The 17,535-nt window shown below is 47.2% G+C and overlaps 1 protein-coding gene across 1 annotated transcript in view; it reads right to left on the bottom strand.

Annotated features, from left to right (window-relative positions):
* The window catches only part of axdnd1 (axonemal dynein light chain domain containing 1), a gene marked incomplete at its 5' end in the record, with an annotated part of 368,202 nt that overhangs the window by 249,063 nt on the left and 101,604 nt on the right, over nt 1-17,535 (bottom strand). The window lies entirely within an intron of this gene.

Genomic DNA, 17,535 nt, shown 5'->3' with positions numbered 1-17,535 from the left:
TTTTTTTCTATTCACTGGACAAGTCCCCAAAGTTAGAGAATTCATACCCTACTTTATCTCTAATTATTCTCAAGAGCACTGTCAGCCAAAAATTATCCATTGCCCTCTTCAAACTTGTAACACTTTCTGCTTGCACTGCCACCCTTGATAGACCATCCCGCATATTCACAACCTCTACCTAAAGCAGTAATGGTGGGGGTATTCTGCTTCAGCACTCTCCAACCTGTGTTTCTCTGCCCATTCACTGTAACACTTGAAAAGTTGCAGCTTAGCAAACATAGAAGCACAGAACCTTGGACTAGATCTTGACCTTTTCTCATCTAAGCCTATCCATCTCCTAATATGGAGTGACTCTCTGGGATCCAATTTCTCTATTCTCTTTAATCAGTATTACCTTTAAGCCACCTTTTTACCACATGCCTTATATCCTTCTCATAGAACAGGTACCCAAATGCATTTATCAATTTAGTTGCCCTTCTTGGTGCTTCATGTTTAGAAAGAGTACAAATATCTTGCTTCAGGAAGTGGAGCACAGCAGCAAACTTTGTTTATTCCACTATAGCAACAGGGTGTCCAAGATGAGGAGCATGGCACGAGATTGCAGACCTGATAAATGCAGCAGCACTGTGCAGAGAATTTGGCAGTACCTGTACTGCAAACAAATGCAATGACCTTACCAGGCAGGACATAATAGACAGATACAATGCCAGTTCATACTTACGCATTCTACTAACTAGTATTAGCACAATCGCTTAACTCCTACCCGTTATATATGTGGACTTGTATTTACTCTGTACACCCACCAGAGGGCTCATCCCCTGGAGTCCCAAGGGATCCCATAATCCCTTGGGAGCACAGGTATTTAAGGAGGCTTCACAGGTTGGAGAGGCACTCTGGAGACCTGCAATGAAAGACTAAGGTCACACTTTACCTTGAGCTCACAGTGTTCAGTCTGACTCTTTCTCCATACACAACAACTGGTGACAAGGTACAGATAGCAAACCCAAAGATGCAGAGAACAGTGGGCATCCTGCAGAAATTCTCGGAGGGAGATGATTGGGAAACTTTTGTGGAGCGACTCGACTAATATTTCGTGGCCAACGAGCTAGATGGGGAAGAGAGCGCTGCCAAACGAAGGGCGATCCTCCTCACCGTCTGTGGGGCACCAATGTATGGCCTCATGAAGAATCTGCTCACTCCAGCGAAACCCATGGAGAAATCGTGACGATTTGTGTCCACTGGTCCAAGAGCATTTGAACCCGAAAGAAAGCGTTCTGATGGCGAGGTACCAGTTCTACACCTACAAAAGGTCTGAAGGCCAGGAAGTGGCGACTTATGTCAGCGAGCTAAGATGCCTTGCAAGACATTGCGAATTTGAAGGACATCTGGAGCACATGCTCAGACTTTTTCGCACTTGGCATTGGCCACGAAACCAAACTTCGCAAGCTTTTAACTGTAGAGACCCCAACCTTGAGTAAGGCCATAGCGATAGCCCAGGCATTCATTGCCACCAGTGACAATACGAAGCAAATCTCTCAGCACACAAGAGCTCCTACAAGTACTGTGAACAAAGTGATGTTTTCGAATCGTAACATACAGGGCAGCTCACACATAGTGAGAAGGAGGAACTGAAGGATATCCTTATTAGGTGGGAAATTGTGTTAGGGAAATTGATGGGATTGAAGGCTGATAAATCCCCAGGGCCTGATAGTCTGCATCCCAGAGTACTTAAGGAAGTGGCCCTAGGATGCATTGGTGATCATTTTCCAACAGTCTATTGATTCTGGATCAGTTCCTATGGACTGGAGGGTAACTAATGTAACACCACTTTTTAAAAAAGGAGGGAGAGAGAAAACGTGTAATTATAGACTGGTTAGCCTGAAATCAGTAATGGGGAAAATGTTGGAATCAATCATTAAGAATGAAATAGCAGCACATTTGGAAAGTAGTGACAGGATTGGACCAAGTCAGCATGGATTTATGAAAGGGAAATCATGCTTGACGAATCTTCTGGAATTTTTTGAGGATGTAACTAGCAGAGTGGACAAGGGAGAACCAGTGGATGTGGTGTATTTGGACTTTCAAAAGGCTTTTGACAAGATCCCGCACAAGAGATTGGTGTGCAAAATCAAAGCGCATGGTATTGGGGGTAATGTACTGACGTGGATAGAGAACTGGTTGGCAGACAGGAAGCAGAGAGTGGGGATAAACAAGTCCTTTTCAGAATAGCAAGCAGTGACTAGAGGAGTGCTGCAGGGATCAGTGCTGGGACCTCAACTCTTTACAATATACATTAACGATTTAGATGAAGGAATTGAGTGTAATATCTCCAAGTTTGCGGATGACACTAAACTGGGTGGCGGTGTGAGTTGTGAGGAGGATGCTAAGAGGCTGCAGGGTGACTCGGAGAGGTTAAGTGAGTGGGCAAATGCATGGCAGATGCAGTATAATGTGGATAAATGTGAGGTTATCCATTTTGGGGGAAAAAACACAAAGGCAGAATATTATCTGGATGGCGGCAGATTAGGAACAGGGGAGATGCAACGAGACCTGGGTGTCATGGATCATCAGTCACTGAAAGTGGGCATGCAGGTACAGCAGGCAGTGAAGAAGGCAAATGGTATGTTGGCCTTCATAGCTAGGGGATTTGAGTATAGGAGCAGGGAGGTCTTACTGCAGTTGAACAGGGCCTTAGTGAGGCCTCACCTGGAATATTGTGTTCAGTTTTGGTCTCCTAATCTGAGGAAGGACGTTCTTGCTATTGAGGGAGTGCAGCGAAGGTTCACCAGACGGATTTCAGGGATGGCTGGGCTGTCATATGAGGAGAGACTGGATCAACTGGGCCTTTATTCACTGGAGTTTAGAAGGATGAGAGGGGATCTCATAGAAACTTATAAGATTCTGATGGGACTGGACAGGTTAAATGCGGGAAGAATGTTCCCGATATTGGGAAAGTCCAGGACCAGGGGACATAGTCTTAGGATCAGGGTTAGGCCATTTAGGACTGAGATGAGGACAAACTTCTTCACTCAGAGAGTTGTTAACCTATGGAATTCACTGCCGCAGAGAGATGTTGATGCCAGTTCATTAGACATATTCAAGAGGGAGTTAGCTATGGCTCTTACGGCTAAGGGGATCAAGGGGTATGGAGAGAAAGCAGAAAAGGGGTACTGAGGGAATGATCACCCATGATCTTATTGAATGGCAGTGCAGGCTCGAAGGGCCGAATGGCCTACTCCTGCACCTATTTTCTATGTTTCTACGTGTCTATACCTGCAGCTGCATGTCCGCAGATGATGGAGAGTCCACCATCAAGGGTGATGAATGCAAGGCCATTAATACCTTGTTGACGCTGCGGGGGTGATCATCGTTTCCATTCATGCCGATTCAAAGAGTACATTTGCAAGGACTTTGGAACAACGGGACACCTCCAACGAGTGTGCAGGCGAGTTGCTAAGCCTGTTAAACCTGCAAACCACCATGTTGCACAGGAGGACAGATCCATGGAAGATCACGACGAACCAGAGCCTCAGATAGAGGACGCAGAGGTACATGGGGTGCACACATTCACCACGAATGGCCCCCAATAATGCTGAATGTTGAACTAAATGGTTTCCCAGTGTCAATGGAGCTGGACACGGGCGCGAGCCAGTCCATCATGGGCAAAAAGACTTTCGAAAGGTTGTGGTGCAACAAGGCCTCAAGGCCAGTCTTAACTCCAGTTCGCACGAAACTAAGAACTTACACGAAAGAACTGATTCTTGTAATCGGCAGTGCTACCATAAAGGTCTCCTACGATGGAGCTGTGCGTAAGCTACCACTCTGGGTGGTACCGGGCGATAGTCCCATGCTGCTCGGCAGGAGCTGGCTGGGAAAGATACGTTGGAACTGGGACTACGTCCAAGCACTATCACCCTTCGACGACACTTTGCGTGCCCAGGTCTTAAACAAATTTCCTTCGCTGTTCGAACCAGGCATCGAGAAATTCCAAGGAGCAAAAGTGCAGATCCACCTAATTCCGGGGGCGTGACCCATCCATCACAAGGTGAGAGCAGTACCGTAAATGATGAGAGAAAGGGTAGAGATCGAGCTAGACCAGCTGCAACGAGATGGCATCTTTTCACCGATCGAGTTCAGCGAGTGGGCCAGTCCTATTGTCCCAGTCCTCAAGGGAGACAGCACCGTCAGAATCTGTGGCGATTACAAAGTAATTATCAATCGTTTCTCCCTGCAGGACCAATACCCACTTCCAAAGGCCGACGATCTCTTTGCAACGCTGGCGGGAGGAAAGACGTTCACGAAGCTGGATCTAACTTCAACCTACATGACGCAGGAACCGAAATCATCGACGGCCCTCACCTGCATCAACACGCACAAGGGTCTTTTTGTTTATAACAGATGCCCGTTTGGAATCCGATCAGCGGCGGTGATATTCCAGAGAAACATGGAAAGTTTACTGAAGTCAGTCCCACACACCGTGGTCTTCCAGGACGACATCTTGGTCACAGGTCGGAACACAGTCGAGCATCTGCAGAACCTCAGGAGGTTCTTAGTCGACTCAACCGCGTGGGGCTCAGGTTAAAACACTCGAAGTGCGTTTTCCTGGCGCCTGAAGTGGAGTTCTGGGGAAGGAGGATTGAGGCGGACAACATCAGGCCCACCGACGCGACGACGGAGGCAATCAAGAACGCACCGAGGCCACAGAACGTGACGGAGCTGCAGTCGTTTCTGAGACTCTTGAGCTACTTTGGTAAGTTCTTACCGGGCCACTACATGTCTTACTACGAAAAGGGGCGAATGGGTTGGGGCAAAAGCCAAGAAAATGCCTTTGTAAAAGCGAGAAAATCGTTATGCTCAAACAAATTGCTTGTGTTGTATGATCCGTGTAAGCGTTTGGTACTAGCATGTGATGCGTCGTCATATGGCATCAGGTGTGTATTGCAACAAGCTAATGATTTCGGGAAACTGGAATCGGTTGCTTATGCATCCAGGAGTCTGTCTAAGGCAGAGAGAGCCTACAGCATGATTGAAAAAGAAGCGTTCCCGTGTCTATGGAGTAAAGAAAATGCAGCAATACCTGTTTGGGCTAAAATTCAAATTGGAAACTGACCATAAGCCACTTATATCCCTGTTTTCTGAGAGTAAAGGGATAAATACCAACGCATCGGTCCGCATCCAGAGATGGGCGCTCACATTGTTCGCATACAACTACGCCATCTGCCACAGGCCAGGCACGGAAAACTACGCCGATGCTCTCAGTCAGCTGCCATTGCCCACCATGGGGGTGGAAATGGCGCAGCCCGCCGATCTAGCCATGGTTATGGGAGCATTCAAGAGTGAGCAATCACCCGTCATTGGCCGGCAGATCAAAACCTGGACAAGTCAGGACCCCTTATTATCTCTAGTCAAAAGCTGTGTGCTTCACAGGAGCTGGTCCAGTGTCCCAATGGAAATGCAGGAAGAGATAAAGCCGTTCCAGCGGCGCAAAGATGAAATGTCTATACAGGCAGACTGTCTTCTGTGGGGCAATCGAGTAGTGGTCCCTAAGAAGGGCAGAGACACCTTCATCAATGACCTCCACAGTACCTACACAGGCATCGTAATGATGAAAGCGATAGCCAGATCCCACGTGTGGTGGCCCGGTATCGATGCGGACTTAAGAGTCCTGCGTTCACAGATGTAATAATACATGCTCGCAGTTAAGCAATGTACCCAGGGAGGCGCCGCTAAGTTTATGGTCTTGGCCCTCCAAACCGTGGTCTAGGGTATATGTCGACTATGCAGGCCCGTTCTTGGGTAGAACATTCCTTGTGATTGTAGACGCGTACACCAAGTGGATTGAATGTGAGATAATGTCGGCTAGCACGTCCGCTGCCACTACTGAAAGCCTGTGGGCCATGTTTGCCACACACGGCTTACTCGATGTCGTGGTGAGCAACAATGGGCCATGTTTTACCAGTGCTGAGTTCAAAGAATTCATGACACGTAAAGGGATCAAACATGTCATATCTGCCCCGTTTAAACCAGCGTCCAATGGTCAGGCAGAGAGAGCAGTGCAAACAATCAAGCAAGGCTTGAAGAGGGTAACTGAAGGCTCACTGCAGACTCGCCTATCCCGAGTCCTGCTCAGCTACCGCACGAGACCCCACTCACTCACTGGGATCCCACCTGCTGAACTGCTCATGAAAAGAGCATTTAAGACAAGGCTCTCGTTAGTTCACCCTGATATACATGAACAGGTAGAGAGCAGGCGGCTTCAACAAAGTGCATACCATGATATCGCAAATGTGTCAAGCGAGATTGAAATCAATGATCCTGTATTTGTTTTAAATTATGGACAAGGTCCCAAGTGGCTTCCGGCACGGTCATCGCCAAAGAGGGAAGCAGGGTATTTCGGGTCAAATTTTCAAATGGACTCATTCACCGCAAACACTTGGACCAAATCAAACTCAGATTCACGGACTATCCTGAGCAACCCACCTTGGACCCTACCTTTTTTGATCCCCCAACATGCACACCAGTAGCAACTGGCACCACGGTTGACCACGAAGCAGAACCCATCATCCACAGCAGCCCTGCAGGGCCCAACACACCAGGCAGCCCAACAAGGCCAGCTGCACAGCAAATGATTCAACAACACCAGCTTTCACACCGAGATCATCAACCAGGACAAGAAGGGCCCCAGATCGACTCACATTGTAAATAGTTACACTATTGACTTTGGAGGGAGGTGGGGGGCTGGGTGGGAATGTTGCTTTATATGTGGGCTTGTATTTACTCTGTACAGCCACCAGAGGGCTCATCCCCTGGAGTCCCAAGGGATCCCATAATCCCTTGGGAGCACAGGTATTTAAGGAAGCTTCACAGGTTGGAGAGGCACTCTGGAAATCTGCAATGAAAGACTAAGGTCACACTTTATCTTGAGCTCACAGTCTGACTCTTTCTCCATACACAACACTCCCCATGCATTCTCTCACTTTCCATTCAGTCACATTCGCAAACTATACTTTCGAGCCGGATCGCAGCTGTGATCGGGGATCAGGTAAGTTTTTCCCTTGCAGCGATGGCCCTTCCCTTTAAGGGAGGGAAGGAGTTTTCCAACATGGTAACGCTGCACAGCCCATTGTGCAGCGCTGCACACCTACTGACCCACCTGCGGCCTGTTGCACTCCAGGAAAAAAGTAGAGCGCTTGATTTAGCGCTCCACTTCCTTTCGGAGCGCAAACCCCACATTTTTTTTTTAAAGTTGAAAAACATTAGCGCCTGGGGCTAATTTTTTCAACTTTTAAAAGTTAATGCCCCAAACTGTGCGCTCCCGAATTCCCCTTAGCGTTATCGGTATAAGGAGGTATGGGACCAGGGAAGAAATTCTTGTATGCATGGCTTTCAGAGGGACCCAGCATATAGTCAGGGTGGCACATCTAGTCACTTATGCTGCAATGTGCCATCCCATGGATTTTCAGGGCCACTATTCATATCTGTAACCAAACGGGTTGGAAATTGAGCCATAGATCTCATGAGATTCAAAATATCGTGAGTAACTAAGTCTTTCAATTGTTGGGTGTTAGTCAGCAAACACTGATTTGGAATAATGTTTATAGAAACATAGAAAATAGGTGCAGCAGCAGGCCATTCGGCCCTTCGAGCATGCACCACCATTCAATATGATCATGGCTGATCATGCAACTTCAGTACCCCACTCCTGCCTTCTCTCCATACCCTCTGATCCCTTTAGCCGTAAGGGCCACATCTAACTCCCTTTTGAATATATCCAATGAACTGGACTCAACAACTTTCTGTGGTAGAGAATTCCATAGGTTCACAATTCTCTGGGTAAAAAAGTTTCTCCTCATCTTGGTCCTATATGACTTACCCCTTATCCTTAGACTGTGACCCCTGGTTCTGGAATCCCCCAACATCGGGAACATTCTTCCTGCATCTAACTTGTTATATCAGAATTTTATATACTTCTATTCGATCCCCTAAATTCCAGTGAATATCAGCCTAGTCTTTCTTCATATGTCAGTTCTGCCATCCCAGGAAACAGTCTAGTGAACCTTCGCTGCACTCCCTCAATAGCAAGAATGTCCTTCCTCAGATTAGGAGACCAAAACTGCACACAATACTCAAGGTGTTGTCTCATCAAAGTCCTGTACAACTGCAGCAAGACCTCCCTGCTCCTATACTCAAATCCTCTCGCTATGAAGGTCAACATGCCATTTGCTTTCTTAACTGCCTGCTGTACCTGCATGCCTACTTTCAATGACTGATGTACCATGACACCCAGGTCTCATTGCACCTCCCCTTTTACTAATCTGTCGCCATTCAGATAATAATCTGCCTTCCTGTTTTTGCCACCAAAGTGGATAATCTCACACTTATCCACATTATACTGCATCTGCCATGCATTTGCCCACTCACCTAGCCTCTTAGCATCCTCCTCACAGCTCACACTGCCACCCAGCTTAGTGTCATCTGCAAACTTGGAGCTATTACATTCAATTCCTTCGTCTAAATCATTAATATATATTGTAAGTAGCTGGGGTCCCAGCACTGAACCCTGCGGTACCCCACAAGTCACTGCCTGCCATTCTGAAAAGGACCCATTTATCCCACTCTTTGCTTCCTGTCTGCCAACAAGTTCTATATCCACGTCAATACATTACCCCCAATCCCACGTACCTTAATTTTGCACACTAATCTCTAGTGTGGGACCTTGTCAAAAGCCTTTTGAAAGTCCAAATACACCACATCCACTGGTTCTCCCTTGTCCACTCTACTAGTTGCATCCTCAAAAAATTCTAGAAAATTTGCCAAGCATGATTTCCCTTTCATAAATCCATGCTGACTTGGACCGATCCTGTCACTGCTTTCCAAATGCACTGCTATTACATCTTTAATAATTGATTCCAGCATTTCCCCACTACTGATGTCAGGCTAACCGGTCTATAATTCCGTTTTCTCTCTCCCTCCTTTTTTAAAAAGTGGGGTTATATTAGCTACCCTCCAATCTATAGGAACTGATCCAGAGACCATGGAATGTTGGAAAATGACCACCAATGCATCCACTATTTCTAGGGCCACTTCCTTAAGTACTCTGGGATGCAGACTATCAGGCCCTGGGGATTTATCGGCCTTCAATCCCATCAATTTCCCTAACATTTCCTGACTAATAAGGATTTCCTTCAGTTCCCTCAGTTCCTTCTTCCTCGCTGGAACCTTGGTCCCCTAGTATTTTCGGGAGGTTATTTGTGTCTTCCTTAGTGAAGACAGAACCAAAGTATTTGTTCAATTGGTCTGCCATTTCCTTGTTCCCCATTATGAATTCACCTGATTCTGACTGCAAGGGACCTACATTAGTCTTCACTAATCTTTTTCTCTTCACATTATAATCTGGAAATTTATGTACAGAAAGGAGTGAAAATGTTCAAGTACCTTAGCTGTATGAGAAATGTTAGTTCTACTCATCGTCCCTTTACTAAAGTAAAAATTTCTTCCGTACATTCAATAATACTATAAGAGCACCTTTTAAAAAAACTAATTATTTGCAAAGTATCATTATTAATCTTCGGAACATCCCACACCATTCTCTTGTTGATTTGAATTGTTTCTGAACGCATTGGTCGAGAAATTCATGGCCTTTGCGCCACTCTGTAATGCCATTAAATGGCACTATAATGAGGGCCGTCACTCTTTCGCTAGCTGCTGGCTGGTCCCGTGCGGCCTTCATTTTCATCCTTACTTTTGCACTGCCGGTAACTGGCAGCGCCATCTCGAACAAAATGGCGGAATTGTGATGTAAATCGGTGTGCGACGCCGACTTAACGTCACAAGCGCGAACTTCGACCCTAGAGCTGAAGTCAGTGCTGGGTCCTAAGCATGCCAGGTTAACCTGGCAGCAAGCAGGCTGACAATGGCGATGTCTGCACCTCTGAAAGGGACACACACATTGTTCAGGTAAATTTGAATTTAAGGGCCGCGATTTCGCTTGCCGGGTCAGGAGCGAGTTCCTACCCTGCTTTCCCCTGATTGGGCTTGTTAAGCCCATCCAGTGAGATTCGCGGACAATTAAAAGGAAGCAGGTCTGATAACGTCATTTGATGACGGTTATCAGTCAGTTTTCTTAAAGGGACCAAGCTCAACTTTATTTTGACAATTGTGCTGTCCCGTATTCTGCAGCATTGAGGTGCTGCAAACACTGACAAACACTGCACAAAGTTGCATGGGTGGACCCATGTTCTCCCATCACTCCCTCCATATGGAGGGAATTACAGCACGCAGGGAGGATCTCTTCCCTTCCAATGGGCGGAAGAGCCCTCCCTAGGAGATCAATGCAGCCTGGTTGCACAGTGCAGAGGAGGGCACAAGCAGGGATGTCGTCAGGAGAAGCTGACTGCAGTGGTGCAAAATTTCAATGATCTCAGTTGATCATGAAATGTTACTGCAAAGCCACACTCAACCTCATCCTGTTGTGCCACTCATCACATCCCCATCACTTAGCCTTCCCTACCCTACTCCTGCAGGTCCTTACTCACAAACGTACCGAGCACCTCCACCCATCCCGCTCTCTCGATCTACATGATCATTTCCCATCTGATTGCAACCCCTCACACTCACCCTCATCCTTGTACAATCATACTAACTAACAACACACAAGGGTCGGCACTTGGGTTTTTTAGCCAGTGTTCATGTAAAGTTTCTGTTAATGTGTTATCAAACATTGAAATCTTTATTTTCAACACTTTGCCTTCGTGGACAGATTTGTGCACACCTTTGGAAGTGGACTAGTGAGTTGTAATGAATGGTGAAACATAAGGGTACCCCCTGCATTGGTGATGAATGTGAAAGGAATAGCTTGGGCATTGCAGGGTTGCTTTATGATACTGGTGTGGGGTGGTGCCAACCTCGTGCATCGTGTAGTAGCCAGGGTGTACAGCATCAAGTGAAGTAAATCAGGTCATGGTGAGGCCATCCCTGGCCTCCTGGGCAGCAATGTGGTCAGGTACAGATGCTCTGTGTCTTGTGCAACATCCGTTGATTGCGGAGAAGGTTGGTGGTGTTGTTGGTGTGCCTGGTGATGTTGGTGTTGGGCCTGATCGTGGTGGGATTCTGAGGACCAAGGTAAGACTTTTTCTAGGGAACTGATGCTGATGGAATAGATAGCAGCTGGAGTTGAGATGACAGAAGTGATCTGGCAATGAGAGAAAGGTAGTTCCAAGGAGGTGACAGTGGAGAGTTTACTTCAAACACTTCCAAACTGTATAAAGCTCAAAAATGTCTTCCAAATCCTGAAGTCTCCAGCCAGCATTTATTGCCCATCCCTAATTACACCACCACCTCCTTGAACCGCTGCAGTCCTCATTGTACCTCGTAGTGCTGTTAAGGACGGAATTCCAGGATTTTGACCGAGCGATGATGAAGGAATGGCGATATATTTTCAAGTCAGGATGGTGTGTGACTTGAAGGGGAACTTGGAAATGATAATGTTCCCATGCAGCTGCTGCCCTTGTTCTTCTAGGTGTTAGAGGTCGTGGGCTTGGGAGGTGCTGTTTAAGAGTGCACCGGTGGTGGAGGGAGTGAATGTTTAAGGTGGTGGATAGGTACCAATCAAGCGGGCTGCTTTGTCCCAGATGGTGTAAGCTTCATCAGTGTTGTTGGACCAGCACTCATCCAGGCAAGTGGAGAGTATTCCATCACACTCCTGACTTGTGCCTTGTAAATGGTGGGAAAGCTTTGGGAGTCAGGAGGTGAGATACTTGCTGCAGAGTACGTAGCCTTTGACCTGCCGTTTTAACCACAGTATTTAAGTTTCTGGTCATTGGTGACCCCCAGATGTTGATGTTGGGGGATTTGGCGATGATAATACCGTTCAATGTCAACAAGCAGTGGTTGTCGGGGCCCATAGCTTTTGCTGTATTCAGTGTTAAGCCATTTTTTGATATCACCTGGAGTGAATCAAATTGGCTAAAGACTGGCTTCTGTGATGGTGGGGACATCAGGAGGAGGTCACGATGGAACATCCACTCTGCACTTCTGGCAGAAGATGGTTGTAGACACTTTAGCCTTGTCTTTTGCACTCGTATGCTGGGCTCTGCCATCATTGAGGATAGGAATGTTCATGTTCATGGAGCCTCCTCCTCCCGGTAATTGCTAAATGGTCCACCATCACTCCTGACTACATGTGGCAGGACTGCAGAGATTTGATCTGATCCGTTGGTTGTGCGATCGCTCTGTCCATAGTATGCTGTTTCCGTTGCTTAGCATGTATGTTGTCCTGAGTTGCAGCTTCCCCATGTTGGCACCTCAAATTTAGGTATGCCTGGCACTGCTCCTGGCATGCTCTTCTACACTCCTGATTGAGCCAGAGTTGGTTGCCTGGCTTGATGGTAATGGTAGAGTGAGTGATATGCTGGACCGTGAGTTGACATATTATGGTAGAATACAATTCTGCTGCTGCTGATGGCCCACAGCGCCTCATGGATGCCAGTTTTGAGCTACCAGATATGTTCTAAATTTTTCCATTTAGCACAGCGGTAGTGCCACACAACACAACACAAGACAGGACTTTGTCTCCACAATGACTATGCAGTGGTCACGGCTACCAATACGGTCATGGACGAGGTTGGTTTTTCCCTTGTGTTGGTTCTCTCACCACCTGCTGCAGGCTGGGTCTGGCAGCTATGTCCTTCAGGACTCAGCCAACTCAGCCAGCACTGGTGCTGCCAATCCACTCGGTGATAGACATTGAAGTCACCCACCCAGTATACATTTTGTGCCCTTGCTTCCCTCAGTGCTTCTTCCAAGTGATGTTCAACATGGAGGAGTGCTAGTTCATCAGCTGAGGGAGGGCGGTAGGTAGTAATCAGCAGGAGGTTTCCTTGCTCATACTTGACCTGGATCAATGAAACATCATGGAGTAGGGAGTCAATGTTGAGGACTCCCAGGGCCACTCCCTCCTGACTGTATACCATCATGCCGCTACATCGGGTGGATCTGTTCTGCTGGTGGGACAGGACATACCCAGGGATGGTGATGGAGGAATCTGGGACATTGGCTGAAAGGTATGATTCTGACAGTATGACTATGTCAGGCTGCTACTTGACTAGTCTATGGGACAGCTCTCCCAATTTAGACACAAGTCCCCAGATGTTAGTGAAGAGCATTTTGCAGGGTCTACTGGGCTGTGTCATGCACTGTGTCGTGTCCAAAGCCGGTGCCAAGGTCAATGCCAGGTAGTCTGTCCGGTTTTATTATTACTGTTTTTCATAGTGGTTTGTTACAACTGAGAGTCTTGCTAGGCCTTTTCAGAGGGCAGTTAAGAGTCAATCACATTGCTGTGGGTCTGGAGTCACATATAGGCCAGACCAGGTAAGGATGGCAGATTTCCTTCTCTTAAGGATATTAATAAACTAGATGGGTTATAACGATAATCAAGCAGTTTCATGATCGCCATCACTGATGCTAGCTTTTTATTCCAGATTTATTTAATTAACTGAATTTAAATTCCACAGCTGCTGTGGTGGGATTTTAACTCACATCTCCGGATTATTAGTCCAGACCTCAGGATTACTAGTCCAGTAACATAAATACAAAAGCAAAATACTGCGGTGCTGGAATTTGAAATTAAATCAGAAAATGTTGGCAATCTCAGCGGGTCAGGCAGCATCTGTGGAGAAAAACAGAGTTTCAGGTCGATGAATCTTCATCAGAACTGGCAAAAGTTCAAAATGTAACAGATTCTTAAGGGGCACTGAAAGGGGCACTGAAAGGGGAGGAGAGGAAAGAACAAAAGGGTAGATCTGTGATAGGGTGGAAGGCAGATTTGAGACACAAAAGGGATGATGGGCCAAATTGAGAAGGTAATGGCACAAGTTAGAAAACAAAAGATGAGCCTAAATAGGTTGTGAATAGCAAAATAATTACCAGCTGTCATGGAAAACAGAGGGGAAAAAAGGGGGTGGGGGAGGGGGAGGGTTGTAAACAAAAAGGGAGGAAAGGGAACAAAATATGAGCAGTGGTTATGCTCTGAAATTGTTGAACTCGAAGTTGAGTCCAGAAGGCTGTAAAGTGCCTAAATGAAAAATGAGGTGCTGTTCCTCGAGCGTGCGTTGAGTTTCATTGGAACAGTGTAGGAGGCCGAGGACGGAGAGGTCAGAGTGGGAATGGAGCGGAGAATTAAAGTGACAGGCGACCGGAAGCTTGGGGTCACGCCAATGGACTGAATGGAGGTGTTCCACAAAGCGGTCACCCAATCAGCGTTTGGTCTCCCCAATGTAGAGGAGATCACATCGTGAGCAGCGAATATAGTATACTAACTTGAAAAAAGTACAAGTAAATCGCCAGTCCAGTACCATAACCATCATGCTGCCGCATGGCTGGTGGAAGGCTGCTGATTTTCAGTGGGGGCACTACAAATGTCCTTGCTGGTTGATCTTGAGGAGCTGGTGGCTGGGAGTGTAATCAATCATCATTTCCTCTCCTTCTTCTTGGTCAGCCATTGGCTGGGCAGGTTGCAGTTCTCCGATGTGTGAAATGAGGAAGGTACACGGGTGGGGTTGTGGTGATGGGAGGGCAGGAACACATGATGTGCGTGCGAGGAAGAGGATATTGTTTGATTTTTAAAAATTCGTTCCCAGAATATGATCGTCGCTGGCAAGGCCAACATTTATTGCCCATCCCTAATTACCCTCGAGAAGGTGGTGGTGACACACCTTCTTGAACCGCTGTAGTCCGTGTGGTGAAGATACTCCAATAGTGCTGTTAGGTAGAGTTCTTGCATTTTGACCCAGCGATGACGAAGGAATAGCGATATTTTTCCAAGTTACAATGGTGTGTAACTTGGAGGTGTTGGTGATCCCATGCACCTGCTGCCCTTGTCCTTCTAGGTGGTAGAAGTTGCACTTCTGGGAGATGCTGTCGATGAAGCCTTAGCAAGTTGCTGTAGTGCATCTTGTAGATGATACACACTGCAGCCATGGTGCACTGGTGGTGGAAGGAGTGAATGTTGAAGGTGGTGGATGGAGTGCCAATCAAGTGGGCTGCTTTTGTCCTGGATGGTGTCCAGCTTCTCGAGTGCTGGTTGGAGCTGCACTCATCCAAGCAAGTGGAGAGTATTCCAACACACTCCTAACTTGTGCCTTGTAGATGGCGAAAATGCTTTGGGGAGTCAGGAGGTGAGACACTCGCTGCAGAATACCCAAGCTCTGATCTGCTCTTGGTGCCACATTATTTATCTGCCTGGTCCAGTTAAGTTTCTGGTCAATGGTGACCCCCAGTGTGTTGTTGTTGGGAGATTTGGCGATGGTAATGCCGTTGAATGACAAGGGGCGGTGGTTAGACTCTCATTTGTTGGAGATAGTCATTGCTTGGCACTTGCGTGGTGCAAATGATAATTGCCACTTAAGCCTGAATGTCGTCCAGGTCTTGCTGCATGTGGACATGGGCTGCTTCAGTATTTGAGCAGTTGCAAATGGAACTGAATGTGCAATCATCAGCGAACATCCCCACATCTAACCTTATGATGGAGGGAAGGTCATTGATGAAGCAGCTGAAGACGGTTGGGCCTAGGACACTTCCCTGAAGAACTCATGCAGCGATGTCCTGGGGCTGAGATGATTGACCTCCAACAATCACAATCATCTTCCTTTGTGCTAGGTTTGACTCCAGCCAGTGGAGAGTTTTCCCCCTGATTTCCATTGACTTAAATTTTACTTGGGTTCATTGATGCCACACTCACTCAAATGATTCCTTGATGTCAAGGGCAGTTACTCTCACCTCACCTCTGGAATTCAGCTCTTTTCTCCATGTTTGGACCAAGGCTGTAATGAGGTCTGGAGCCAAGTCGTCCTGGTGGAACCCAAACTGAGCATCAGCGAGCAGGTTATTGGTGAGTAAATGCCACTTGACAACACTGTCAATGACACCTTCCATCACTTTGCCGATGATTAAGAATAGACTGATGGGGTAGTAATTGTCTGGATTGGAGTCCTGCTTTTTGCGGACAGGACATACTGGGCAGTTTTCCACATTGTCGGGTTGATGCCTGTGTCTTGTAGCTGTACTGGAACAGCTTGGCTAGAGGCACGGCTAGTTCTGCAGCACTAGCACTTGAGCACGACAGCTGGGATGTTGTCGGGGCCATTGTCTTTGCTGTATACAGTGCGCTCAGCTGTTTCTTGAAATCATGTGGAGTGAATCGAATTGGCTGAAGACTGGCTTCTATAATGGTGGGAACCTCAGGAAGAGGCCGATATGGATCATCCACTCAGTACCTCTGGCTGAAGATGGGTGCAAACGCTTCAGCCTTGTCTTTTGCACTCGCGTGCTGGGCTCCGCCATCTTTGAGGATGGTGATAGTCATGGAGCCTCTTCCTCCCGTTAGTTGTTTAATTGTCGACCACTATTCACGACTGGATGTGGCAGGACTGCAAAGCTTTGATCTGATCTGTTGATTGTGAGATACCAGCATGAATATGCCAGCATCTTACATCCAATCAGCCCGGCCGCTGGCCAAGGGCTCAGCTATGCTCCTGCCAAAAAGGGCCTGCACCATCTCCCCCAAGGTGAGGTGAGGCTAGGAATGGGAGTTGTGCCTCGTGATTGGTGCAAATTGTTAGTAGGTGGGTGATTGTGGGGGGAGGGGGGGATCATGATTGAGCAGTCTGTGAGGCTAGTGATGCAGCTGGTAGGAGACGGCCTTTGAAGATGCATTCAATGACCCTGACCAGTGGTCTGAGGTGATGAAGCTTCTTTGGGCACTGAAGCCAGGTGGTAGGGGCAACACTGCAGGCAGTGATGGCCTCGGTGATTTACAAGAAATCGTTCTTTCTGGATGGCCTCCTGGCCCATGTGGGTAGAGGGCCTGCCTTGCAGTATTGACCTTCTGCACAAAGATGGAGTGCTGCGTGCAAGACCCTGGGTGCCCCTTCCCTGGCTTGCTGAGCCATTTGTGTTAGTACTGAGGCATTTTTCCCATTTTTTGTGGTTAGGAAGGGAACTCAGTTTTAAGAGCTGAATATTCACATTTGGGACTTATTAATGTTAATTTTTTTTTTTAAAAAGGCAGAAAGGGCTGAAAACTGCATTGTTTCACTTCATTTTAATTTGTATTGCTCCAGTGTGCATGGCCACATTAATTCTCACCCTTCTTCATTACCAACAATTTCTTGCGACCTCTACAGTTTCGCTTCCAGAGTCCGTGCGAAGCTTGAATGCCGCTCCTGCACACAAATCTCAGGTCGGATGCCTCCGGTAATGCCACCAGGACGGTGTTGCATGGCCTTGCACGCCAGGTAAATGCTGCGCCAACAATAGGCAACCCCCCTAGATTAATTTTGCTCTGTTAGCATTGCGGCCGAACGTCGACCCCATTGCGTGTTGTTGACTGCATTGGAGGGAGATTGGTTTGGAGGTACTGATGTGATGAACATTGCAGAGTAATTAATATGCACATACTGAATTCAGGGGTTCCTAAGTTATTCTGAAGACATTATTTTGAATCTGCTTACTAACAGCAACTGTTTCCTCCTCAAAGTT

The sequence above is a fragment of the Pristiophorus japonicus genome, chromosome 8 (genome assembly GCF_044704955.1).
Source record: "Pristiophorus japonicus isolate sPriJap1 chromosome 8, sPriJap1.hap1, whole genome shotgun sequence".
Lineage (NCBI taxonomy): Eukaryota > Metazoa > Chordata > Chondrichthyes > Pristiophoridae > Pristiophorus > Pristiophorus japonicus.
This window is presented reverse-complemented; position numbering and strand designations above follow the sequence as displayed.